We start from the raw sequence: 27,674 nt of genomic DNA on the forward strand, positions 1-27,674 counted from the left end.
TGGTTGCATTATTCTCTGTGCAGCAGAGGAGAGCTTTGCATTTGTTTATAACGTTTGTGAATTTGCACAATTAATATCAGTCAGTAAATCTGCCATCCAGGATCTCTCAGGAAACCATTAGAGTTGCATTAACTGCATTCTTTGAAATCAGTGACCTTAGCAAAGACCTGATGAAACACTCCTGCTGTTGGTGAACATCATTCACACAAGCAGGGAGAAAGCTGTGTGGTCAGGCCCTGGGCTGAACCCCATATGTGCTACAACCTTCAACACAACAGCCCTCAGGCTTTGCCTCTCTTTAGAAGCCTCTGTGCCATTGCCTTTTAGTCCCCTTATGTAATTTACAGTGGGTAGCGTCTCTCGTTGTGCTGTCTTTGCAACACAGCTCTCTTTAGAGATGCAAAAGCCTGCTTTGCTGAAGACACAGACACAAACCCCTCATTTAGAGCTATATAAAAAGTCTGCGAAAATCTTCTCTTGGTGAAATTAATGAAGGTTTACCATTGACATCAATGAGGCCAAGTTCCCACCCCTTTTTCAAGCAAGGCTGAAACACTGAGGTCAGGTGACTGGCAGACCTTCTGCAAGAATTACAACCACCAGGACAGAAACACGGTAGGCTGCCATGTGAATCTTTGGTGTAACAGGATCAATGAGTGTCAATGCAGTTTTATGAGTATCTGTTTATTTATGCATGTCACCATTTTGAGGCAGAGCTTATGTGTCCTAGGAAGTGCTGCAAAGATCCCACACCTCATTATGTGGATGTATGTAAATTTGCCATGCATAGTAAATACACTTAGGATTTACTTTAGAAGTTGCCTTTCCAACCTCTTCTAATGTTAGCTCTAAGCAAACACGCAAACAAAAGCCTTACAACCACATGTGGAGAAATAAGCTGTGAGTAGCATTTAGACCACCTGTCCAGCGAGCTACTTTGGGCTTGTGAGATGTGCCAGCAATGGAAAGGTCAGAATGAAGATGCTGGCAAATGAAAAGGCACGGTCATATCTTAGCACAGAGTACAACTGTGCTAATATGTTGACCCTTTGGCTCCCCTGTCAGTCTGAGTCCTGGGACTGCTGCTTGGGTTGAGATCGACAGACAGCAGCAGTAAAGGTCCCTTCTGCAAGCTGACTTGTGTGTGAGGGCCTGATGAGCCATTTGTGCTGCTGCGGGGTGATCGGGGGTGTCTGATGAAGTGGAAGGAGCAAGGTGTGTCCAGCTTTTGGAACGGAAAACATGGGGGCTGAAACAGCTGGAGGAGGACACCTGCTCCAACAGCTCTGGTGGTATCGCAAAGCCAGCAGCACTCAGGTGCCCTTGGGGAGTGCACAGACCCCACACAGAGCCAGGAGTCTGCACAAGCAAGACAACCAAGTACATGGCCTGGAGAGCCCACGTTCAGGGAGCAAACAGGAGAGAAGTCACAGAATACTGTGAGTTCTGAGAAAGTTCTAATCTCATTTCTCATTTTAATCTGGTGAGGAGTGGCACGTGCTAGCATACACCAGGACGAATGAATAGACTAACACTTTCCTAATTAACTTCTAGGGAAAGGCTCTTCCTGAAGAGTCCTGGACTACTTTAAGTGGCAGGATGATATAATCATCCATGGCATGATGACTTTGCAGTAAAAATTGATGAATAAATCAGAGAGAGAGATCACACTTGGCAGATGCATCAGCAAATATCAGAAGTCCTTCCCTATAACCAGACCTTCCCCAATGTTGAAACAAAATAAATGGCCAGAAATTTCTGACTAAATATATTTCCATGGATTAGTCCGCATTGTCAAAGCATTAAAAATTCTGAAGTACAGATTCAACAAGCTTTAAATGTGAGTATCCCTGTGGTGCAGATCACTTCCAACCAGAGAGAGAAAAGGAAAAAACAGTGACTTAAAAAATGTGGGGTTTTTTTTTCCCCCAATTTAAAATAGTCAAATGCATCAGTTCTGTTTTGTGATATTTTCCAAAGACCATATTTTATGTGTTCCAGGGTGGAACAAAAAGAAGTTTGAGACTTTTTAAGTTATCATAGAATGGAACTGTTGTTCTCTGGCCAATTATATTACACAGGCTTGAAGTTACATGAAATGCCCTCAGAAATGAGAGATGTAAAGAAAAAGAGGGGCATAGGGATCTGAGAAATGTTAATGTATGTTTAATTCAGGAAAACAATGGTCTGCTGTCATCACTCTGATTCCAAGGACAGTAGTATCTGGAGGACAACACATAAGATCTTTGGAATGGAATAACCTTAGACAAGCAAGAACCCACCCATAGATCATCTAATAATATCATAGCAGAGAGATAGGGCTTTTTTTTTTTTTTTAAAGTTGCCTTTATCTCTCTTCAAATAGCTGTGCAGATGCATAGCCCAACCTAGCAACTTTGTAAACATTAACACTTGTGAATAGTTGATAAATTCTACAAAAGCCAATGTCTCTTCTAGCTCTGCAATAAATAGAGACCTGGAATTTATCAGATTAATAGTTACAGTTTGGCTGTCTAATGCTGAAAGCTAGAGACTTTTTTAAATGGAAAAAATTGTAAGATGGTCCCTTTTAAACATTTTCTTATTTCTGAAAAGAACTTCCACACTGTTTCTGCAGCTCATGAAATCATTATTTCTGGAGGAGTTATCATCACCTAGTTCACCAGCTGGCCAACCCTTCAAGTATTGGCTTGTCTTTAAAAGAAGGCATCAAAATCAGTGAAGAAAGTGGCAATGACTGTTAGTAGAATTTCCCAATTTAAACACAAGGAATGAATCAGAATACAGAGTTCAACAAAATAGAGTCATGGTCAGGATAGATGACAGGCTGGATGCCTTTCTTTCAGTGCTTATCCTGAAGCTGCTATATTGGCCAGTGACGCTGAAAGCCCTTTGGAACCCAGGATGCATCTTGCTAATGTCTGTAAAGTCCTTGTCACATTTTCAGCTCTGTGTTACTATTAAAGCCAAGTTGCAGATTCCAGTGCTGTACAGAAAATTAAAAGCTTATTAAAAGGAACAGCACTGTGAAGCTCAAACACAGTGCCTATCTGCTTCATCCCATTTAGACAGCATGTCCTTGTGCCTTGTTTGTACAGCATAGAGAATCCCTGATCTGCAGCTGAACAGTCCTTGCAATTGCCCACACTGCAAATGAAAGCATTTCACTGCATATTCTTTGAACCAAACAAGCAGAAAGGCCCTATAAATGTGTTATGCTGTACTGAGAGATAGACAAAAATGTGCAGTATGAATTTATTTTTGTTAACAGTCAGAGAAATAATGCTAGTTATTTTAACTCGCCCTTGGAGCTACTGCTCTGAAGGAATGTGCTAAATGCTATGCATTTCTCATGTATCTATTTGAATATGAAGATTCAACAGCATGAGGCTACATCTGTTCTAAAAAAAAGGATCAGTGGTTGGCATCTTGGTGTGTGCCGTGCTACAATTCATCAGATTCCTTGCAATGTAGCTAAGATCTAAATTTTTAATATTAGCTAGCGGTGCCTCCATTTTTGGGTTGTTAGTCTAAATTGCCTTACAGATGCTGGATGTTCTGGGAGTGAGTACTCTGTGCTGCTTTGAAAAGCCTTAAATGAAAAATCCAATATTATTTTGGGAGGCACTCCAGAATTATCAATTGCCTAAATATATGAATATTTCAAGTGCTTGAAAACCTCATACAACAATATTCTGAGATGTTGTAGAGCTTACTTCCCATTATATCTCTTTCACTACTGATTAAATATTACTTGTTTCTCCTTCCAGAGTTCATGAGAGGCTCTACGAGATTTTAACATATCTTGAATTTGGAGTTGCTTAGTCAAGTCAGAAGCCCTGTTGCTCAGTTTGAATATATAGCAAGTTCAGATTTTTTTCAAAGGCAAAACAAGCAGCACACTATTTTTTCTGTAGGTTCAAATTTTGCAAGTCATTCCAATAGTTTTAGATAATGAGGCTGGAATAGCCTGAACAAGTGCAATAAGCAGTGTTTAGTACCACACAGAATTAAATTAGAGAGTGCACAGAAATGGCTTCATTTGAACTTGAAAACGTCAGTTAATAAATAAACAAACTCCCTAAGACCTCCAATTTAACACAAAAACCAGAGAAGCAGGTGCTGGTAATTGTGTCAAGCAGTACTCTTCATAACTGTCTTCACTTTTGCAACAACCAACCAGTGCAACATCTGAGACTTGCACTGTTCCACTACATTCATTTCACCCAGCATTAGCTATCTAAAAATGGCCTAAGATGCTTGTCTGTGCTGCCTTACTACTCACTGCAAAGAGACTGATATATCCAGAGATGTCTAAGAGAGGGTGCAATGAATAGTCCTTTGGAGGTGCTACAGTTATTTGAGATAAATCTCTCCCTAGATTTGCTAAAAAACAGAATATAATTCTACTTTTAAACACAAGCAGCCACTTGGGAAGACAGGCATTTCTATTACTGTCTTACTGGGTCAGTCCTGCATGTGGACGTTTACATCTGATAGAGCCTGTGTTGCTGAATTCACCCCCAAATGCACAATTCCCATGAGTTTTAGCAATCATTTGTGTTCAACAGTTTTTAAAACAGAAGTTTCAAAGCTGCATTGCAGGGAACTTGTGGAAACAAAATTTCAAACTGGCACATGTGAGGATCTGCTTCATAAATGCTTGAATATGTAAAAAGTACTGTGTGACTTCTCTGATGGATAACAACTGAGCAGCACAGCTTGACTTTCAAATATTCATAATCAATTCATTAAATAAGGAATGAATGGAAGAAAATTATGATCACAGATATTCCACAAACAGAAGGGAAAGCTAAATGACAATTCTGATGTATCCTCTGAATATTTTCATGAGAAAACTATATTAATATTTAATGCATGTATTACCTTTTTCAGTCAGCTCTAATTTAAGTGAATTTCATTCTGTGTGAAATGTCTGCTAATAGAATACTAATGCTACTAATAGTTGCTTGCCATACTTGGGAGGCAGGAGTTAATGTTACTAACATCTGTGTCTAAAGATGTTATTCTTAACACTGAATTAGAGAATGTTGTAACCATGTAAATTTATAAACTAGCACAATAGAAATGGAAGTAGTGTGTCAGAGTGAGCTATTTAATCTATCTACATAAATAAGTAATCTCACAGATGGCAAACAACCCCAGATTTGAGAAACAGACTGTGAGCAATACTGATACTAGAGAAAAGCATGTCCCTAAAATGGCAAAAGCTGGGGTGTCTAACAGCAAAGTCAATAAACCATGTTTCTAATTAGCCTGAGTTGCCAAAGACCTGCCTTGAACTGCTAGCTAGTTTTCCTAGGTCTGTGACCCAGTCTGTGATGGAAGGCGCTCTTCCCTCCCTTTGTGCACACCAGGGGCTACTGAGCAATCCCTGCCAAGGGTCTGCAGCCTGGTGAGCAGTGAACCTTCCACAACATGGGCAGTTCCTGAAGGCACCCAACCCTTCTCCTTTCAGGGCTGGCACTCTTGAGCCTTTCTGACTCCCAGGCCTTCCAGGACTGGTAGTAGAATTGGCCCTCAAGGAGCTTCATTGCCTTCAATTGTATGTTTCAAGACCAGATACTTGCCACCTTGAATTGTTTTAGCTCAATCCTGTTCAACACTACCTAATACTTAGGGAACACCCTAGTAACTACACCTTTGGAAAATGAAAACCAAACTGCATGCAGGATTTGATGCAATCCCTTGATGTGAGGAGGCATTTTATTCTATTTCATACCACTTCTTTGCAGCTTACTATTTTCCTTCCAAGAGGAATAAGGAAATAAAAAAACATTTACAGAGTTAACCAAAAAGTTCATGAAGAAATGAAAGGCACAGCCACACATTCATGTGCTAATATAATATATACGATTAAAAGAACTAAAAGAATTAAAAGAAGACTTAATGAGTGCACTAAAGAAAGGTTATTTTAAGTGCCTGATGCTAATGATTTCTCAGTGAGCTTTCTGATACCTATGGAAATGACTGACTTTAAAAAACAATGCTTCTATGCAAGTTTGTTTAAAGAAGTTTAAAAACAAACTTCTATACAATGCTATAAGCGATGGTCCTAGGACAATAAGTCTGTGAAGATTTATCTAACTGGAGGAAGAAACACCAGCCAAAAGGGAAAAAGAAAGATCTTGAAATGTTTGAGCATAAAGAAACATACAACCAGGCTTGCTGCACCAGTGTACTCAAGACTTCATTGAACTGAAAGTGTCACATTTTTAGCCAAGTCCTTTCTAAGTTGCTTTGCTAAGTCTGGTTTACCAAACAGGATAAACTGAACCAATTTTATGTAGATAAAAAAAAAAAAAAAAAAAAAAGAATGGAATCTACTTTCTATTGGGGTTGAGATGAACCACCTCAATTAATTCCTTACCCATGGCACCTCTGTCTGATGCCAGCCAAGCCTTAGAGGGAGACAGGCCAATGCTTTTGCAGACAACAAAACCTCTTTTCTTAAGACATTTATTCTCACACTAGAAAAAATGCTGCTAGTTTTTCTTTTGTTGTATATTTAAAATAAACCTTCTCTGCTTCCTGGGGCAACTCCTGCTTCCAAAGCTGTCTCCCTGGGAGTGAGATCAGGTGTTACTGCTGTGCGAGGGAAAGGAGGAGAGGCAGGCACCCTAGGAGCCGGGCAGGGCTCTGGCACAGGGATCAGCAACGCCTGTCACAGGTGCCATGCGGCAAGGCTGGGAGCTGGGCATCCCCAGATGGGCACCCCGAACTGGTGTGGGTGGGCAGCTCCCTCCTTGTGGCACAGTGAGTGCCCACGAGCCCACTGAGGAGCAGCATCTCCTAGCTCCCACTGGCTTTGTACTGGTAGGTTCAGTCCCTGAACTGGGAAGGGAAATCACAGTCTGGCCAACCAGCACTGAAAAGTTGCCAGAATCTGCTCTAAAGCACAGAAAGCGGGTTTTATGCTTTCTGTAATCTACCATTCTCCCATCCTTGTGCATTTCAGGGGATATATGGATGCAGGATGGTGCTAAATCCAGACTCCTTCCTATGGGACAATGTACTGGGAAAGCAATAACGCCATCTGAGAGGCAAGCAAAAATGTTGCCTACTACCTGAATACTGCAGGATTTGGGCATTTTCTTACTTTTTACCTCACTCTAATGCTATTCAGGCATGGGAGTATAAGAAGTCAGTGCAGTGAGAGTTAATCCTGGTGTCTGAGTATCTGATGGGCTGACAGTGCTAAGTCTTCTTTTTAGCTGCTGTGTGCAACTGATCTTAAACCTGAAGAACTACCAAGTTACGGACTGAGCCGCTTTTGTTTACATGAGGCTAGATTTACAGAAGGCACAGGTACAAATTCTAGAAAATTTTAGGAGATCCTCAAGATGTTCTCTCTCTTCCTCAGTCTAAATGCCAGCAAATTCCTCTAGAATTGAGAGGTGTTTTCATAGTGTTGCCCTGTTTAAGTACACCCACTTTACCTAGATTAAGTCATATCCAGATACAAATAACATACTGAGAAAGTATGTTGCTAAACAGGAATTCTGTTGTACCAAGCTTCCTTATGGAACCATAATCTTTCTGCAAATCATATTGCTTGTGAGGGATTAATGGTAATGGCTGCAGTGAGATCTGAGGGCTTCTTGTATTCATAGATGTAGAAAATGTTTTGGTGGATGACACAGAGCACTTCATTCATAGTGCTAGGGCATTGCCCCTAAGAGCTGAACCTTTTTCTCCCCTCTTTCTGGAGCACATGAAGTGCTCTGCTGAAAGGAGGAAAACAAATTAGGTCATTGACCTTTCCCATGACCTTGACACAAATTCCAGTTTGCATTGACCAGCAGAGCACCTACTTGAATGGGACCTGTCCTGTCCTCTTTCTCACCATGCCTCACCCATTTCAAGGTGGCAGAAACAGAATAGAAAATCAAAGTTCAGATAAAAAGGAGAATTTTTTAATAACAAAACCCTCTTGGGGCCTTCCTGACTTCATAATTTAAGGAAACTAAGTTATTTCATTCTAATTCTGATATTTAGCAATGTTGACAGCTCTAATACATTGTAGATCCTTCAGATCATATTGTTAAGCCAACTCACTTTTACAAATTAAGCTGAAAAAAGACAGATGCCATAACCTGTGAGGCTGATAGGTAATGACAATTGTGCTTGCATATAAACACAAAGTATATTTAATTCCTTCTTGTGCTGCATTCTCTAGTCAGGGAGCAACCAAACATTTTCACAGCAAGAACTGTTAACAGTTTGTTTTATGGGCCATCTCTTGTGTCATGGGAGACCAACACAGATCACTTCTCCCTGTTGGTTAACTACCAGTAGTACAACAACTACAGTTGTTTATACCAACTTCCTTACAATCAAAAAAGTATTTAGGTGTATGTCTTCTAAAGTATATGGCTATGTGTGTAAGCAAGTGTTCAATTATAGCCAGAGCCTTGTAATCATTTAGACTGGGGCCTGCAAGATCCAGTGCACAGGCAGCTACGCAGGCAGCAGGATTTGCTTTCTGCAGCTCTTTACAAACTGTGTGTAAGATTTCTGCAACTGGGAGATGTCCAGCGCACTCCCTGACTAGCTCTAGTTCTAGGCTAGGAGTAAATAAATGTGTATATGGGTTTTCCCAGGAGTAGGTATTACACCAGTGCTAATGAGGGGGTAAAAACCATTTAGCTCCACTCCTCCCCTAATGAATCCATGCTTTTGTAGGTTTGCCCAGACTTCATACCAGTGATTGCTCCTTCACCAGGAAGGAAGGTTGAAAGGAACTGGGAGTGTGGTGTAGGGTCATTAACTGATGAGAAGAAAAATTTTGTAGCTAATCGTAATGCAGTTTAATCGGCAGAAGTAAAGAGGAGGGTCCAGACCTATGTGCATAGCCACATCTTTCAACACACTTTAGGCTACTAGTTGGTTTTGGATCACAATTTGAATGTGTGTGATGACCAAGAAAAAAGTGATTTCCAAAGCATTCATCACAAGCCTAATTTGGTCTCCTGTAAGTCAATAATGAATTCTTGGATTTCTGTCAACTGAAGCAAAGTTAAGCCAATGCTAAACAGTTTTGAAAAACTCACCCAAAAGTCTTATCCAGCCATTCAGTTCCCATTAAGGATCTGCCTGTATAAATTTGCAAGCAATGCAGACACACAGTTCCAACATGCAATTGCTCTCTCTGCACAAACAGGACAGAGTGGTTTACATGCAGTTAGCAAAATGGACACATCCCCGATCCTTTCACAAACAGGCATTTGATTTCTTTGCATGAGGAATTCAAGTGTATGCTCAGCTCATATATAAGCCATTACCCACATATTTTTGCAGAGGGGAAGAGGGCTAGAATAAAACATTTTTTGTTGTTAGGTGACTTTTCTTGTTTATGCAGACATCTTTCTTCTTCAGCTTAAAGACGAAAGAAGGCTCTAGTTCACAGAAAATCTTTGTGCTGTAAGATTATCTTGAAAGTTACTCAGTATTTTGTTGCTCTAAATAATTATGCCAGCTGCAAACCATAAAGATTAAATATATGATCCCAGCCTGAGCAGAAGGCTAATCTCCCACAAAGGGAGATGAGCCAAAGACTACATCAACTGAAAGAGAGATTTCAGTATTGCTCCTCAATTTTATAAGGAAGGTGTTCATATGCAATCCTGTGTCATGGGAATTTTAGATGAACTGCACGATTTATCTAATTTTTTTTTAAGTAACAGGAAAGGAAAACTTGATTAGGAGGATGTTGGAAATCAGACAAGCAACTTTTTACAGAAGGGTTGATGACTTTTTCAAATTACTTCAATAGAAATCATCACAGCTATTAATATTCAGTAGCTAAGTAAGAGCTCGTTAGAAATAAATAGAGAAAACAGAAGGCAGCAATTGTGTAAAGTAGAAATTACTTATCTGTCTGTAAGGTGTCCCTGGGGACCTGTGCACTTCTCCTTGGTGACCAACATTCCATTTCTCATCTGTGAATTTACCCTAACATTTTCACACCAGAGGGGAACTGCATTTCTTGCTCAGTGTTTGAGCAACTGCTTCCTCCTCGGCCCCAAGCTGGGGCTGCTTGTCAGGAGAGTTCTGTGAGCTGGCTGTGTCTCAGTGGCTCTCTGGACACACCAGGAGGAGAGCTCTGGTTTTCAGCTCCCAACCCATTTTTCAATATGCAGCAGAAGTTTGCTGCCATTCAACTAGAGCACTTTCCTCAGCCTTCTTCCTCTGCCACCACTGTACCATGCATGCTTTGTAAGCATTTTCAATCATCATAGCTATAAAAAAGTGAAGCTTTATAGTAACAAAATACTTATTTGTCTCCTTAAGTGCTTGTCTGTAATTCAGTTTAATGATGCTGCACTTTCTTGTGGTCTCACATTGCCTAGAGGGTACTTTGTATTGATTAAGTCATTGTGTAGGTCTCAGTAACAAACAACCACATAAAACGCAGACTGGAAGAGGAAAAACCTTCCTCAGGTGGAAAAACACATTTATCAAAGTAATGAAACTTTTGATTCAGAGAATCATTTAGAAGAAATACAAAAAGGAAGAAATGTAGAGCTTAAATAGAAGCCTTCATGGAGAGGATAGGGAAAGACCCACACTGTTGTTCTCTGTCCTTTCCTAAACTGACCAGTCCCATCATAGAATATGAAATATTGCTCTACATGCACTGTGTCAAGCCTCAGTGAGTACGTATAACATACACAACACTTATCTAAAATCCAAAATAATGTTTTTATCCCAGTTGTAGTTATTAACAAATATTAGCTCAATTCATTTACTTTCAGCAAAAGTAAGTTATAGGTAATTAATAATCAAATATTATGTGATAAATGGCAAAAAGTGATCCAATCAAACTATTATGCTTATATATTTAATCAGTGAGCAGAGAAATAGGACCTATCATTTGTATTGCTATGACTGAAAGTAAAATATTCAGAGAGACCTTTGAATACTTTAAATGGGCAAGAGTTAAGAAATTTCTTCCATTCCAGCTCCAATATAAAGAAAACTCTTTCAATCCTGTAGAATTTTTTTCCCGGACAACAACTTTTCTAATGTGCTTAGGGCACTCATATAAGAGGAAGGTAATGAAAAAAATATGTAGGGGCTCTCAGCAAAATATGTGGACACCATCACCAAAGAGCCGATCAGATTCCCTCCTCCCCACAGGGACCAAACCCCATGCCTCACTGCTGGGCTGCCCAGAGTGAGCGTGGGAGTGCAGGCATCTCTGATGGGATGCAGAATGCCAGTCAGGGAGCTACCTTGCACAACCAGAAGGAAGCAATATAGACAAAAAGCCTGGGGAAAAGTCTTATCTTAGTGCCTTTCAAGTACAAGTTTACGGGCCGGTGCTCTCCGCTAAAAAGCAGTGGCAATTTCAGCTTTCCCTTCTTTGATGGTGATTTCTTGAAGCAAGCTGTGAGTGACAAAAATACTCCTTAGGTCACATTGGTCTCCTCTTCTAGTATCACTGTAACCCTGTAACTTTCCAACTTTTGCAACTTAGTATAAAAGGTAAGCCAACAGACTATACTGTGAGTTCCTCTCACCCACCAGGGAAGATTATGACTGGCTTTTACTTCTGTCCTGGTTTAACCCCAGCCAGCAACTAAGCACCACGCAGCCGCTCACTCACTCCCCCCAACATCCAGTGGGATGGGGGAGAAAATCGGGAAAAGAAGTAAAACTCCTGGGTTGAGATAAGAACGGTTTAATAGAACAGAAAAGAAGAAACTAATAATGATAATGATAACACTAATAAAATGACAACAGTAGTAATAAAAGGATTGAAATGTACAAATGATGCACAGGGCAATTGCTCACCACCCGCTGACCGACACCCAGCCAGTCCCCAAGCGGCGAATCCCTGCCCCCCCCCCCCCCCCCCCTTCCCAGTTCCTAAACTAGATGGGACGTCACATGGTATGGAATACACTGTTGGCCAGTTTGGGTCAGGTGCCCTGGCTGGGCATGAGAAGCTGAAAAATCCTTGACGATAGTCTAAACTCTACTGAGCAATAACTGAAAACATCAGTGTTATCAACATTCTTCACATACTAAACTCAAAAACATAGCACTGTACCAGCTACTAGGAAGACAGTTAACTCTATCCCAGCTGAAACCAGGACAACTTCACAACATTAGCTTCTAGGTATCTTTACTTTTTGCCCTTCAAAAGCAGAAATTGTGCTGGAAGACACTACACACTATGTAGAAATTCAGGAACTGTGGAAATGTTCTGCTAAGAACTTCACCGTGCATGATGGCACCATGTGGGTCTTAAACCTAAGCTTTGGGGTCTCTTGATTGGAACCCCAATACAGAGCAACTCCCAAACTGAGTGCTGGCTCTCAAGTGAGAAGTAAAGCCTCCCTTTTTAATTCAGTCTCTTTTTAATTTGGCAGTGTTTGCACTCACTAGTGAGTAGCCTCAAAACAGTCATAACGTAGAGACTTCCTAAGTATTTCTTACTGGAAATAATATTTTGTGCTGATTTACAGTTCTGACGCTATTAACCACCCGATTGGCACAAACTGAAAAATGGTATTTAGAATTGCTTTTGGACGATGTCTAAGTTGCCAATTTCTTACACACTAATGAGATGGATGTGCTTTTTGTGCAGCACAGAGCTACAGACAAGCAAAACTAATTTTTATCGCCACGCCATTTTCTTACTGACATTCATGTGCAACACTTATCATATGGTAATATTCGTGAAGGACCACAGAACAAGCAAAATAAGACCTACAATTTGAATGATGTTGGAAATAATTCTATAGATGGTTTCCCCAGAACAGCAATCTAGCACTAATTGCTTCAGCCATACAAGAGGAGATATAGTCTGATTTAAGGCCTGGAATTCTCTTTTTCAGAAGATGAACAGGTCTGGAAATATATTTGTGTTCCTAACTGTAAGCATGTGAATAATCCCATTAGAGAGATTTTGTGACTGGTTTTATGCTTGAAGTTATAATCACAGTAAGTGTTTAGAGGATCTGTGCCTAAGGCAGGTGTCAATATTGAAAGAAAAAAGCTGGTTAATACGTATCAGCTTTTTTTTTTTTCTTTTTCCTAAGAATGATACTATTTGCTATCTTATCTTTTGCTGGAAATTGCAGGAACTGAAAATTCAATTTTGTTTTTAATAAATAATTCATTGCTCTTCCTATGTTTTATACTTTTTCTGTGAAATCACCAGAACAGAATTTCTCCCCATGCATTTTGTGTCTTTTTTCACAGAGGTCTGGTGAGGAGCAATAAGTGCTGTAAAAAAATTGTTACTGGCCACTGCATTTAAAAATTTAATTTCAGTAGCAGACTTGGCTTCTTTGTTATCCATTTACAGACATCTAAGTCATACTTAAATATATCTATACCAAACACTTTAAATGAATCAATTAAATGGAGTCCTGAAATAAAAGCTACCTTTGTAAGAGTTCCAGAATTTTTTAATGCATTGCTTCTGTTCAAGTTACTAGCAATAAATACAATATTTATATAAAAAATATTACATAGAACATTAATACTACAGCACTAGTAAAAGTGCTTGAAATAATTTATGGCAGATAAACAGCACTTCAGGCATTTTCTTTGGCAATCTTTAATAAACCATGAACTCCAGGATCACTACAAGTCCTCACAGCTGATATACAATACTACATAGTGTTGTAGCTCATCTGCAAGAGAATAAGAAGGTTTCCCCATTCCATGTCTCTTGGGCTGAACATTTTTACCACAGATGAGAGAGGAACAGTTTAAGTAAACAACTTTCAACTTATAGCTATTCAGCAGTGTGATCCAGGGCTTGTGGGTATGAATCATTGATACTGACCCACAGGGGTGCTATTTGGTGTAGATTTAGTGTGGGACCAACAACCAGCAGCTTGCCTGTGACCATACATTCAATGTGTTTTCCAGATTTTACAAATATAAGCTCTACAATTTGAGGCTAAGAATCATAACCAAGATTAACACTCCACTCCAAAAGAGGTAGCATGAGTGCATAAATTCAAGAAAGAACCAAAAATAATCTCATGTAACCTACGTAGATAGCTGAGACACTAGACACACAGCTTCTCTGATGACATCTTCTGTTTGTACTTAAAGTTCAGATACTGTGCAGTACAAGAAACGCCAGTGTCTTCACAGTGTTTGACTCCTATGCAGGATTCACAGACTAAGTAATTACATTTTGCTAGGTGCACAGTGTGGTGGTGGTGGTGGCTGCTGAAAACAGCATGTGATACTAAAAATATATCAGTCTCAGAGAGGAGCTGCAGGATGTTTCCTAAAGCGCAGCGCAAAAAGTACCTACATGTAATGTTGTTTGGAAGATTTTCTTCATTCAAATCTTTCAAAAGAGATAATCACAGTGTGTCCGGTGTAAAGGGAGGGTAATAACTTTGGTAACTTTGTAGTTCCAACAACCCTAGGAAAAGAAGCAACAGTCCTATTGTAAACAAATGCCAAGAGAAGCTGCAAATTTGCATCTTTATCATGCAATTCCACGACCTTCCTGGGTTCTAGTCCTAAGCAATCAAGCTTTCATCGCAAACAACCATTTCTCTCACCTCCACATAAAGTAAGTCCGGCCTCTAGAACAAAATGATAAAGGAACAACGAGAATAACGTGAGCAAATGTCCCAGAGTGATTATGTTAGAAGGTATGGTCTATCTACATTACAAACCCTTACTTTGTCATGAGTAAAATGCTACTAAGATCTGTTAAATACTCAGACCCGTCCCTTATGTTCACAGGCACAGATGAAAACTGGAATTCAAGCTACTCAGAGAAAATAGCCTCTTTAGCCCTCGCAAAAGGATTTTGAAAGCTTACACCAATTGCTGTATTGCCATCTGGGAATGACACAGCCCTGGCTCCTCAGCCTATATCCTACAGTCGGTACTCATTTTTAAAGCAAGTTCTCCTGAACTGGCTGTAACTTGTGCAGGGGTGGGGGTGTAGTAGGTTACAGTAGCACCATGATCACAGCCCGTTAAAGATGTTTCAGCTATAAGATGGCTTCTTACTTTTAATCAATAGGAATAGCTGTGCTTTTTTCCTGCCAAGAGTAAGTCAAATGGGGTCCTCTGTCACCGAGGAGCTTTGGGTATGGGGGATGGTATCCCTGACCTTAGGCTGCTGCTCTGAGGCATCCTTTGGAGGTGTCTCCTTTTCTCTACTGTGTGCATAGAAGGCCTCAAAGGATCATCAATGCTTCATTCGAGGTGTTGCAAATCTACCCACACCAGTTATGCTGGATGATTCCAGCTTGCCTCTGACTGAAGGGAAAGCTGTCAAGAAAAGAAGACCTAAAGGAGACAACAGCTGATGGCACAGGACTGGGAGATGCCATCCCTCCATCACCTGGGAGCAACGCTACTTAACTTTTACCAAGGCCCATTCAGTAGTTTTATTGACATCCACTAATTTTCACAGAGGTGTGCTCAGCCCTGGGCAGTGTGCCTGCCCCACTACAACCATCCCAGCCCATTTCAGGATGCTGTTTCCATGCCGTGAACCATGACAGCTTGCTGTCACTGGTCCCCAAGGGAATGGGAAAAAGGGCAGCTCTTTTGCAGGAGCACAGGAAGCTCCTCCTGCCCTTTGTGGGATCCAGGCAAGATTTGCACCTAGGCCAAGCATAGCAGAGAATGCCATTTGAGGATGCTTCCCTTAGAGACTAAAACTGCTCAGAAATGGAAGTTCTTAAGAATAAACTGTGTCCTGGCACTTAATTTTGTAATCACCTGTCTTTTATATATTTTCATGTCTTGGTAGAGTTGGATGAATATGGCCAAAAAGCTGGACTTATGGTGGATAATAACAAAAAATCCTGCTGAAGAGACTCATCAGAGGCTGTAAGGCTGGGAAACAATATTCAAACATCTCTAGGGAGAGGTAGCTGCTGCTTATCTCCAATTTCTTTGAGTTTTTCTAATTTGTGAAACAGATGACCACACCAACAACTTTTTCATAAGTAAGAAGTGCCCTAGTTTTACTTTAAGGCATCTGTCTCCAGAATTACTGGGGTGAATAAGTCCAAGAAAGAATTGCATCTGGTTGTCTCTTACAGAATTTGCTAGGTAATTATTTTCTTTCTTGGTACATACTGTGCTTGCATCTGGTAAGCATTTCTAGAGCCAATATAGTAGAGGGCAGACATGCGGGAAGGAAGATGAGCGTGGCTGCTGAAGATACAGATGTGATTTTAAAAAACATGTGGAAAATGTCACAACTCTAATCATCCTCTGGTCCAAAGGGAATCCAACCCATATGTGAAAAATTAGCATCTGCTTAAATGATCTTCATCACATAGCTCCAGGAGAGTTAGCAAAGGAACCTGTGAATCTTACCATGCCTTCTGTGATAGAGACAGGTCATGTTTTGCCTACTCAGAACACCAGATTGGGTTCTTCACACAATGTGTAATACAAGATACTTAAAGTTTACAAGGATTCTGGTATAAAAACAGTCCATCGGGGGCTGTAAAATGTGTTGATGATGCTTGTGACTCAGAAAGTTTCTGATCTGCTTGTTTCTGAAGGCTGGAAGAGTGCATCACTGAAGTATGCCTGCCCTGCTCTGTCTCAGTGAGGTTATTGACTGCTGTCAGAAATAGAAAATGGGCTAGAGAAACTTTTGGTTTGGTTCAGTACAGTTATTCTGATGTCCTTATTAAAAAAAAAGTTGGTCTGAGTGTGATTTTTAGAGCCACCAACAATCAAAACCCTGACTGAAGTCAATGGCAACTGTGGATGTTCAATCTTCCAAAAAATCAGACTCTAAATATTTTATTTATTGATACTATCAACCAATTTTGAAATTACCAGCCAGTCTGAATATTACCATTGTAAATGGCACAGTGTTCTCCTGGCACAGGTCTCCATTCCAGGAAAACCTTAGGAACATCCTGTAATTTGTGTTCATAGGAACGCTGAGAAAACGCAGTCTTAAGCAGCACTGCCAGCTCTTGTGATTTTATCATAAACCTGACAATATTTCATGTTTTCTTTAAGGTCTAAAATCCTGGACTTATGATGAGAATCTCAGATTACACATTTGAAAAGGTAAGCTTCTCGTTCTCATAGTTGCAGAGAAAGCTTGACAATCTGAATTGTAGATTACATAATTAGAAGACAACAACATCTACAATCTTTATGTTAATAAGAAAAAGGAAAAAAGACAGTAAGCCAATCTCATACTTTTTGGGAACCTGACTCAGAATTTGAATGCTTTGATTTGGCATTAATACTTAACTTCATCTTTGCAAAACAGCCTTCATGTTAATGTCTAAGTCTTCATATTTTCTGTATGAAATTGGCAGGCTTACAAATTTTTTTAGGGGCTGTAGTTTTATGACTGGTTAATACAAGTTTGTGAAGACCATAAACACAAGTCCTTTCTAACTATCATGAACAATTCCTTTTTCTCACATTATTTCTAGATCATGACCCACTTGTTGAATTTCCACAACTAAAGTGAAGGAGGCAAATATTTATATTTAGAGCACATTCATATTTAAAGCATGTTGAAGTTGATGGGCGTTTATCAGCACTGCTGGACTTTGGTATCAGCACTGTGCTGAGAGCCCTTATGCTGGGTTCAGAGCAACCTGCACCTTCAGCTTCTCTGACTCTCACCCAAGAGCAAACATTTAGTTTCTTCCAGATTTAAACATGAACTGTGGCTGATTCTTGCTGCTGGCAGAAATGAGAAAAAACAGATTTAGAAAGGAAAGCACAGAGGTTTAAACTTTGCTGGGTAATAGCCATCTCCAGTCTTATTGCAGCTGCCCTGACTTTTGCTTTCAGCTCTCACTGCATGGCTCACTTCTCAGCTGCCTGTGGACAAATGGCAATGCCCTCTCAGCTCACCCACTTTCCTGACAGGTCTCTGGCTGGGCTGAGAGGGCAGGGAGAGCTGGGCGTTGAATGCATGTCACAAGCCCCTGTCCCAGACCAGGCTTGCCTAATCCTCTGTGTTGGATTCACTCACAGCCCTCCCCAAGTCTGCCTTCCTTGGCAGGATTGGCAAGTGTAAAGGACCAGTACGGTATCTGTCAGATACCCACAACGTGAGTTCAGAGTGCAATTGTTAGGGCTGCAGCTAATAGATAGTTTGTTGGATCCATTTGTGATCCTCTGCAAAGGGTTTCTCCTGCCTCCCCATCTGCAGAAGCTTGCTTTCCCCAGAGCTCCCCAAGTATGCCCTGCTTTCCAGAGGCTTTCTGTAATGTTTGATATTCATATTGCTGGGAGAGAAAGAGAGAAAGTTTCTGTACTACTCTCTGCTCTCTTGAGATACGCAATAAGTATAACCAAGCACTTTTTTTCCTGGCATTTGCTTAAGGCTACAGCAGAAGGGATGACATGAACACAGTCCTCTGAGGGCAGGAGTGGAGAGTGGAGCTTGGTGACCCTCAGGTACTTCATTTACCTGAAGAATTGTCCCTGGTAAAGACTTTGCTTGTTACTACCTCTGTCTGCTGAAAGCAGATGACTTAGCAAGGTTGTATCACAAAGTGAGTTGGTCTTAAAGAGAGGTCAACCGGCTACACCCATGCCCTTTGCAACTAACAGAAAGCCTCCAAAGGAGAATGAAAACAGAGGACTGAAAATAAGCCTGAGGGTTGCTTTGTGTTTCATAGCTTGCTCTGTGACCAGAAAGAGTTACCCATGCTTGGTGCTTCTCTGGGAAGCTTAGTAACAAGAGGCAGTTCCTGATCATTGAGAGCTGCCACCCCCCTCCAGCTCTGAGTCAAGACAAGCCCCCCCGGGAGCCGGCCAGGCAGAGCTGGGACATTGCTGCCCTTCCCCATGTGCCTGTGGGAGCACCACCATGGCCACCACTCTAGAGCCTGGATATTCTTCACCCCAAATACAGATTCATTAAATAAACACCATGCAAAATTATTCTGTCACCAACATGCAATTTTCTTCTGCCTTCCACCTCCATACAGAAAGATTTCAATAGATACTGATGACATTTTATGTCAGATTAAAAAAGAGAAAAAAATGACAGAATAATATTGAAAGTCATCTCCAGCATGACTGAATTATAGACTATTTAGCCTTTGATAACTGCTTATTGGTACATAAAGAGTGGCTTTCATCTAAAATATAGCCCTGTGTTATCCCCAGCAGAAAATTAGTATCTCCTTTAATATTTGCTTTTTTTTTTCACAGAGCAAATGAATACTCTGTACTAAACTGTCCTGTTTTAGGGAGACTGTAAGGCAGGAGAGTACAGTCCACACAAATATTTTTGGTGTTTTGTCACCAAAAATTTGAGGGGGTGGAGGAGAAGGAAAAGGGTGGAGGGACCTCCTGATCCCTGAACACTCCTAGATATCAGTAGTTCCTGACAAAGCCTAAATGGAACTTAGTAGAGAAGAACACAAATAAGCCTTTGTAAATAGATTATTTTAAATGTAATTCATATTTTTTAGAGAAAATCTAGTAACTTCAGTGTCATGCGTTCTGAAGTGCATAATACATAGTAACCAAAAAGTTGTATCTTTACTTGTACCTAAAGTAGCTAGAACTGAAATGAAGTGGGTCTGAAAAGAAAGATGAGAAATACCATTATAAACACCATGTGGTACTTGCATGTATTCAAGAACCTTTGATTTACCAGTCCCAGCTGTTAATAATAAAGTAGGAATTTGCTCTGTCCTTCATCAATCTAAAGTTAATAAGGCCTACTATCACTTCGTGTCTGCCCATTCTTGAATCTACATGGGGTTTACTCATCTTTGGGGCGAGGGGAGACATTGCACAGCCTAACGTGCTACTCTGCCAAAACACTGCGATGAGCCCATTGCTATGAACCAGTTAATAAGGTAATCCTAGAAGCCCAAGTTTGTTTCCGTAGCTACATAACATTACACAAACATTTTGGTTGCAATTTTGTGGCAATGGTTTCACAGTTATTTGATTAAAATGCAGTGCTGTGCTGCTTGGAGCCTGGGAGTGTCTGATATCAGCGAAAGCTCTTTAGAAGTGCTACAATTTAAAATTACAGCTTACCCTGTTTGAAGGGATATTTTTAGTCTATTTATTCAGAGTATAAATATAGTTCTATACATCACTGGTTTAATGTCTCTCTCTTGAGCTGGTCAGAAAGACACTTTACCCAGCACCAGACAAAGGTCAACAAATGGGCATCTTTTCTTTCTTTCCCCCCCCCTTCCTTCCTTTTTTTTGTAAAGCAGCATTAAGTGCTTTAGAAAGCAAAGTATCTTGTCAGCAAAGGCTGCACGTCTAACCCCTTTACTGCAGTGACCTACTTATAGGAAATACTCCTATTGAGAAGGGCTTTTTCCAAGACCTAGCATTTCAAACAAAAACGTATCTAAAATTAGGTGGAAAGTGTTTAAGGGATCCCTGAGCAAAGATAATTGTAAGAATAAAAGGTGAGAGAAGGGAAATGGCGATGAATCACCATGCAGCCAGGAGGAGTGATATAGTGCATATTTCTATGAATGGCCATTCTCTAGGTTTATTATCAACAGCTTCCTAAATTATTTATTTCTGATTATTTGTTTGGGTGTCAGGGGGATGTTTGTGCCTGCAAACCCCTGGAAACCAAAGTTTTATGTACATACAAAAGGCACAGTAGCGACAGTGCAGGCAGCCACATCTCTGCTCAGCTGTTGCCCTTGACCTAAAGGGACCCTCCCTTCCACACAAAAACCCAAGAGCACGTATTTAGTTTCCGTGTTAATGTAGCTCTGCACTTTTCTTGAGCTGGGTTTACTAGTTGTGTGAACTGTGATGAATTCTTCAAGGAGCAGTAGGGTTGGGTTGATTTCAGGTTTGATGTGTGCTGGGGAAAGAGGTAGAATTTCTTCTAATAAATGGCCTCTCCTAAACACGTTGCTTGTCCAGTTGTAGCCTACCTCAGTCTTACTGTAACTTACAGACCTGAGCAAGTAGAAAACACCACAAAGATTAAATGGGCTCCGCAGTTCACATCTCAGTGGAGTCCCTACCAAAAGAAAAAAAACAAACACAAAAACAAACACAGCAGAGCCACTTCTGGGTGTTGTTTCTCAGCATCTCATTTGGGAGGCACAAAAATCTAGCATCATTCATATTGTGGACTGTGGGTTGAAATGTGTGCATGGGGGGAAATGTGTGTAATGTCCATTTGTGGAGGCAGAGTTGACAGTTAAGTTTTTTGAAGTGAATGCCAATGGGTAGAGAGGAGCTTGGCAGTCCAGAATATGAGGAAAGAGGGTGAGATTTCTGCATATGCAGTAAAAACTTGTGACCAGGAGGTCAACACAGGCACACAGACATACGTTATGGGACCGCCCTGAGAAATTAATGTTGTTTCTAAGGACACACATTTATCAAAGCTCATAACAGCTATTCAGGCACAGCCTCTTTTTAACATCATTTAAAGACTTAATTTTGGAGATGATCTTTTTATTACTAGCTTACAACAAATAAGCAATTTGGCTCAGATAGAGCCAGGTTTCAGTGAGCAATATTGTTCTGATTTTTTTTTTTTTCCAGTTTTGACTATATTAACAAATTCTCCTCAAAAATCATGCAGAAAGGCATGAGAGACTTTGCAAAACATTGCAGTCCTGTTTGCAGTTCGCTGTAAGTCTGGGCATGTGTCATGATCTTTGTATGTCCCAGTTCTTTGCTTAAAGTGTCTGGTGAATCTCTCCGTCTCATCTATGCAATCTGAGGCTACATTCTTAACATTTAATGTATCACTCAGATGCTGGTGTGACTAAATAGTAGAATTTAAAAAAAAAAAAAAAATCAAATTAGTTTAATCCTTATTTCATTACCTGACCCTTCTTTTTTTTCCTTTATTTACTCTCTCCATTTCAGAAAATGGAGATTTCTACTTTATCGGGACTATTAAAATGCAAGGAACGATCTGGAGAAATATTCTTCTCCCCAGGCTGCAGCACAGAGGCTGTCGATTGCCGGCTCTGCACTCGCCTGGTGTGTGGAATACATATCGACGTCAAGGGGAGTTCCTCCTGCAGAACAAAGGTGGAATGCGCAAGCAGGAATGGTGCGGGGCACCGCTGAAAAAAAAAAAAAGGTGGGGCTGCTCCTGTTCAGCAGATGAAGGATAAATACAGCCTCCATTGCAGTTGAAGGAATGGTGTGACGTAAATGGTTTTCCTGTTGATTTTTATCTCACCCTAAAGAAACCATTGAAAAAAAAACCCAAATGCATAGGATATAAAATAAAAATATTGGGAAGTTGTTTCACACTCCAGTGAAGTTCCTCAAGAACAGGACACTCATTTCTGTGTTGCTTGTATGATTCTGTGTCCCTTGAGCACTCTAAATCAAATTCACAGTATCTGCAGGCTGTGACGGGACTCCCCTAAACACTGCAGTTCTCACGACACAAAACCTGTGAGCTTCAGTGCGCAGACAGCCCTTTCTGAATTCCGCTTATGGAAGCTGGGTGGGTTTTACTGTGTTCTCAGCCACCAGCTGTCCTTTTTCATTTCTTTGTCAATTATTATGGACATAATGAGAAATACATACTTCAACCTGGACTTTTGCAAATCTGTATGAACCATATTGCTTTGTAAGAGAAGTGGAACTTGTTAGCTCTTTCCCCGAGTGCTTTTGTATTTTTTAATTGCTAGGTTAAACACAGATTATTTATGATTATTTCTATATAATTTGAAGTCTTATGACTACATACAGTAGTCTGCATCCTACTCCCCCAAGAAAAATGCCATTTCTTATTTACAGGGCAGAAATACAATAGACAGACGACAACGTGATCACTGCCTAACATATCACCTACCCCACAGCAAGGATTGCACCTGGAAAGTTGTTATTATAGCCAGGAAGACAGTCCTCCCTAAGATATTTTAGGATGTGACTCATGATAATGACTAATAGAAAGTTACTTTACTCATAAATCTGCTCTGTCCCTAATCCATCTGTTGTTCTTGTTCTTACAAAAGGCAAAACAATTTGGCAGAATGTTTTTACACAGATATAATACATTTACATGATTGACTCTCAATTGCTGCTGTAAAAGCAAGCCATCGTAGCATGAGAATATACTGTAGGAATTCCTTTTTGGATAACATTTTTGCAGTGGCAGTTCCAGGTGAGCCATCTAGAGGCAAAAGCAAGATTTTCCTAAGAATACTCCACACTAGTAGTGTAATGAATTCCTCTCAAATAAATAACCTAAAAAACTTGTAGCATCATATGTACCAAGAGCTGAGAGATTGCCATCTGGTTAAATTCATAAACCTCTTACATGCTTTAATTTCCTGTATGCTCATGCTATGAGTTTAACAGTTTCCTGTGCTTTTAAAAATGATTTCTGCAAGTGGTTTGGATTGCTTTATGCTAATGTAGTACCACGAAAAGCCTATATTGATTACCATAAATAATATACTAATTAAAGGAGAGAGTGTAGAGTTAAAAAACTTGGAATCTCTTCCTGCTCTTGACTGTGTGACACTGGGAAATTCTCTTAACCAGAGTCAGTTTTACCACCCATAGACCATGGCTCATAATTTTACCATCTTTGTAAAGCACTTTATGATCTCTGGATGAAATACTAAAACACTACAATAAAGATACACACACAGTAAATACAACAAATTACCACATTTTGCCTTTACTTCCCTCTTGCTTAATCCTATTAAAATCAGAACTACATGGTGCATAAATCAGAGACGAGCAAGCAGCCTTCTTTGCACTTAGCAGTACCAGCATCACAACACAGCTTATAAAGGAGAATAAAAGTCACCAATCTAAAAACACAGCTGGGGGGATCTTAGAATAGGCGTGCAGCTGGTGCACCCTGTAGGAGAGTTTAGAGTGGGTAGTCATCAAAGGCTTATTTACTATTAAAATTGCTAAATTCCTTTGAAAACATTTCTATTCACACAAAATTTCCCTGTGCCATCTAACTGAACCCTACCGAAATACAAGATTTTTCTTCTCAACATGCTGGCTGAAGTACTGCAGCCAAAAGCCTGACCTCTACTGCAGGCCCAGTGCTTGCAGCTGATTACAAGGTGCAATGTCAGCAGGACTGCCTAAGCTGTGAAGTGGGAGGTGTAGCTTCAGCCCCAGGGACTCAAGAGTCCTAAATCCAGCTGAGACTACCCTGATTTAGAAATTGCTGGTGTCCAGTGCAGCCACAGCTACACCAACTACTAAAAGTAGACACAGATGCTCTGCCTTCATACTAATGACAGCAATTGCAATGGGAAACAGAAGTGAAAAACCTCACATAGCGTTATTGTTCCAAGCCCACACGTGGGCATCTCTGCTACACACACAGTCACCCTTGGGAGCTGGAAGAGCCCTTCCTGGACTACCAACAATGCCTGAATGACCATTTTAAAAAAATCTGTAAGAAGCGTGGGCTGTAATCTGTCCACCATCTAACTTTTCCCAGTAGTATAAAACATGAAACCTACATCAGGGTATGTCAGGCTGGACACAGTGCTGGTGTGCAATGCGGGTTCACCAAGGGTGGAGGTTGTCCACATGGAGGTCATCATGGTTGGGAGCTTTGGGAAAGCAAGGAAGGATGGGGATAAGGAATAAGCTGGTGATCTTCTCTCCCTTCCCCAAGTTCACAGGGCATGTTGGGATAGCCACTCTGGGAAAACATTGTGTTCTTGTCAAAAAAATAAATGAAATGGATGAGGGCAAGGAGCCAACAAGAGCGATGGTTCCCACTGGGAGCTGGAATGAATCAGAAAATATCTTCTAGCTTGGAAACACAGGCATGGAAGGGGGTGATGAGGATGCACAGACAAAGGTGAAAGATGGGGCGCTGCCTCTACATCAGCCCATGAATGGGTCACTACCCTGTGCTGTACAGTAACAGCTAACAAAGTCAGGATATGAGAGCACATGGACTTCTGCCTGATCCTCTCCTGTAAGAACTGGTGTTTTACTGGGGCTCCAAGGGACAGGGCTGACCGAGTTCACAAACTCACTATCTTGGCTACTCGGATGTGATTTGGACAAGGAGATCTGACCCCATGTCTGTTCCTCTCCATACCTCCTGCTTTGGTGAGCCATGGGCAGCCGTCCGCCTGGCTCACAGCATGCTCCAGATGCACGCCGCTGTCTTCTGTGGAAGGGGCCAGTTGGACTCTGGTCCCCGCTTGCTTCAGACAGCTGTGGTCTCCTGTGGCTTCCCTCTCTGACCCAACATCATAAATGCTTGATAATATATTTGAACGTTCTTCTTTCACCCTTCTCTTTTGGGAATTGCAGAGGATTTTTGTTAACCATTTAAATAGTGCCAATAATTGCCCTCATGTAGTTGGAGATACCTGGTATCAGCCTAGTAGTAATAAAAGCATTGCCTGATTTTCTACAGACACAAGAAGGATAAGCCTCTTGTATATATCACAGACACTTATTCAGACAGAATAAATAAATTCCATCCTACAGCTGTTTCCTAGGTAACTGAACCAGGACCACAGAAACAGATTCTGTGCAGCTTAAAGAGTTGAAACAACAAAACTGAAACATTTCTTTCCATCTCCAAACTTTTTATTTTGTGGGGCTACAAATACGATAGAAACTTTTCAATAATGAAATATGCAAGTGGAAAATAGGCACCTATTGTCATGTAGCCAAAACATGTGATTCTAAGAATCCTGTGATATATCACTTCTATAAGCCACTCAGAACAACCTTGGCTATGCTTGGATTTCTGTCAGTGCCCAAACCCCTGAAAAGCTGCAGAGTGCAGTCACCAAAAATTGTGTAAGTGTTTCTCATATGTGAAATCCAGCCACCTTAGGCAAATAGGCTTAATGTGTGTAAGCTGAGAGGAAATCAGCCCTGTACAAGGGACTGATGAATTTTCTGGTCTCTTCAAGCAACGCAAGGGCTCCCTATCATTAACAAGCTGGAAGGTCCCAGCAGATGGTACCACCTTGCATCCCCAATGTGCAAACAAAATTTTTCCTTAGTGAAACTGTCTGCAGCAACAATGCAGGAAAATGCAGTCAGATCCTTTGAAGGCCTCCTCTGCCTTATTTTGTCCATGACAAAGACTGCCATATTTGCTTGTCTATTCTTTTCAATCGTATACTTCTTATCAGTGGATGTGACTATCCATGCTTTCAGCAACCTTCAGGGTCTGTTTTTGTGGGACATAACACCTTTTTACATATTTGCATCTCCATTGGATTAACTACACTTGCTGATTTTCTTGTGGGTTGCTTCTTTTTGACCCCCAGAGTAGCCTGGGTACATTACCATACTGGGATAGTTCCTGGGTCTATGTGCTGACTGCCAGCCTGGGGAGCCAGCAGCAGCACCTGCCTTCCTCAGGTGTGGAGGGAGATTCTTCAGCTGACCACTTCCTTCCTGTGCCCACCAAGAAGGGACAACAGTCAGTGCAAAGGGCTCTGCTGTCACACTGGTGAGTTAGAGTTAAAAAAACCCAACAAACCCCTGCACTCTTTGGCAGCGAAATAGGTGGGTGCAACTTTGCACCTGCAACAACAACAAAGGGAGAGCAATTGTGAAAAATCTATGTAGCTAGACAAAGGTAAAATTATTTGGCTTCCCACAGTGCAAAGGTCTGAAGTACTTTCTGTTAGGACCTTGATTTCAGCTAGAAAAATTAGAGAAAATAAAATAGATTATGCTGGGTATACCCTCATTTAGTCTATGGAAAGAGTAATATGCAAGTAATCAGCTACCAAGTGATGTTTGTTTGTGACATTGTAATAATTGCTTCCAAATATATATTGTGCTGGTTGAAATAAATTTATTTGTTTTGCTGTACAGAGCTATGGAACAGTATTTCTGCCTTATGAAGTAGCACCTTTTTGTGGATTAGAATCACTATAAAAGTGTTACTTTAATGACAGAAGCCTGATAAATAAATACTGAACTGTTTTGTTAGTTGTAGGGCAATGGAAGCACGAATATATTTGATCATCATTAGAACAGAGGTAATCTAGTTTTCATCTCCTAAGAGAGTATCAAACACTCTGAAGAATCAACAAACTTAGTAATGTTAGTAAAAAACAATAAAAAGAATGTGTTCTTCAGTTGTGCTAATACATCTAGCTATTTTTTTTTTTAAAAGACACAAAATGTGCATACCAGTGTAGGGAAGGAAAGTTTTTAAGTAGTGACACCAAAGCAAACTCATATTCCTGTATAAAAGGGTCAGAGGATCATAAATACCAGTGGGGAAAAGAGAGGTCTTCTGTTTTCATGATTAATTACATGCAATTTTTACAAAAGGAATTAGAATATGTGCCTATCCACCCAGAAACTCAAGTTCACAGACTGAGTTTCAGGAAACGTAGTGCCAGCTTTTCACTGAATTACATTTGTGTGGTCCTAGTGAAGGTAATGGGGTTATATGAGGTAAAAGTCCACGCAAAAATGGGCTCAGCCAGACTCTGTAGAGGTATGTAGAAACCATAGGACCTGAGTCTGATCTCTTTGGCAGCGATTTGAATTTAAATGATATTAAAGTCTTGATTTCAGTGGATGAACCGTGAATGTATGCCTATGTAAATGTAGCTAGAGTCAGATCACCCACAGCTATATCCAGCCCTACAGCTGTAAAACAAAGTCAAATTCTGATAGTAGAGGTTCAATGTTTCTAGTCCATTTCACTTCCATATGCAAATGCTCAGTCTGCAGGGAAACAAGCTCCC

The 27,674-nt window shown here is 40.6% G+C and overlaps 1 long non-coding RNA gene across 1 annotated transcript in view; it reads left to right on the forward strand.

The window, feature by feature from the left end:
• Positions 1-1,280: 1,280 nt before the first annotated feature.
• The window catches only part of LOC142032774 (uncharacterized), a 43,310-nt gene continuing 16,916 nt past the window's right edge, over positions 1,281-27,674 (forward strand). The window contains exons 1-2 of the long non-coding RNA XR_012650985.1: positions 1,281-1,439; positions 17,017-17,067. This is a non-coding gene — a long non-coding RNA (uncharacterized LOC142032774). The remainder of the gene's footprint in view (positions 1,440-17,016; positions 17,068-27,674) is intronic.

Source organism: Buteo buteo, chromosome 7 (assembly GCF_964188355.1).
Source record: "Buteo buteo chromosome 7, bButBut1.hap1.1, whole genome shotgun sequence".
NCBI classification, from domain to species: Eukaryota; Metazoa; Chordata; class Aves; order Accipitriformes; family Accipitridae; genus Buteo; species Buteo buteo.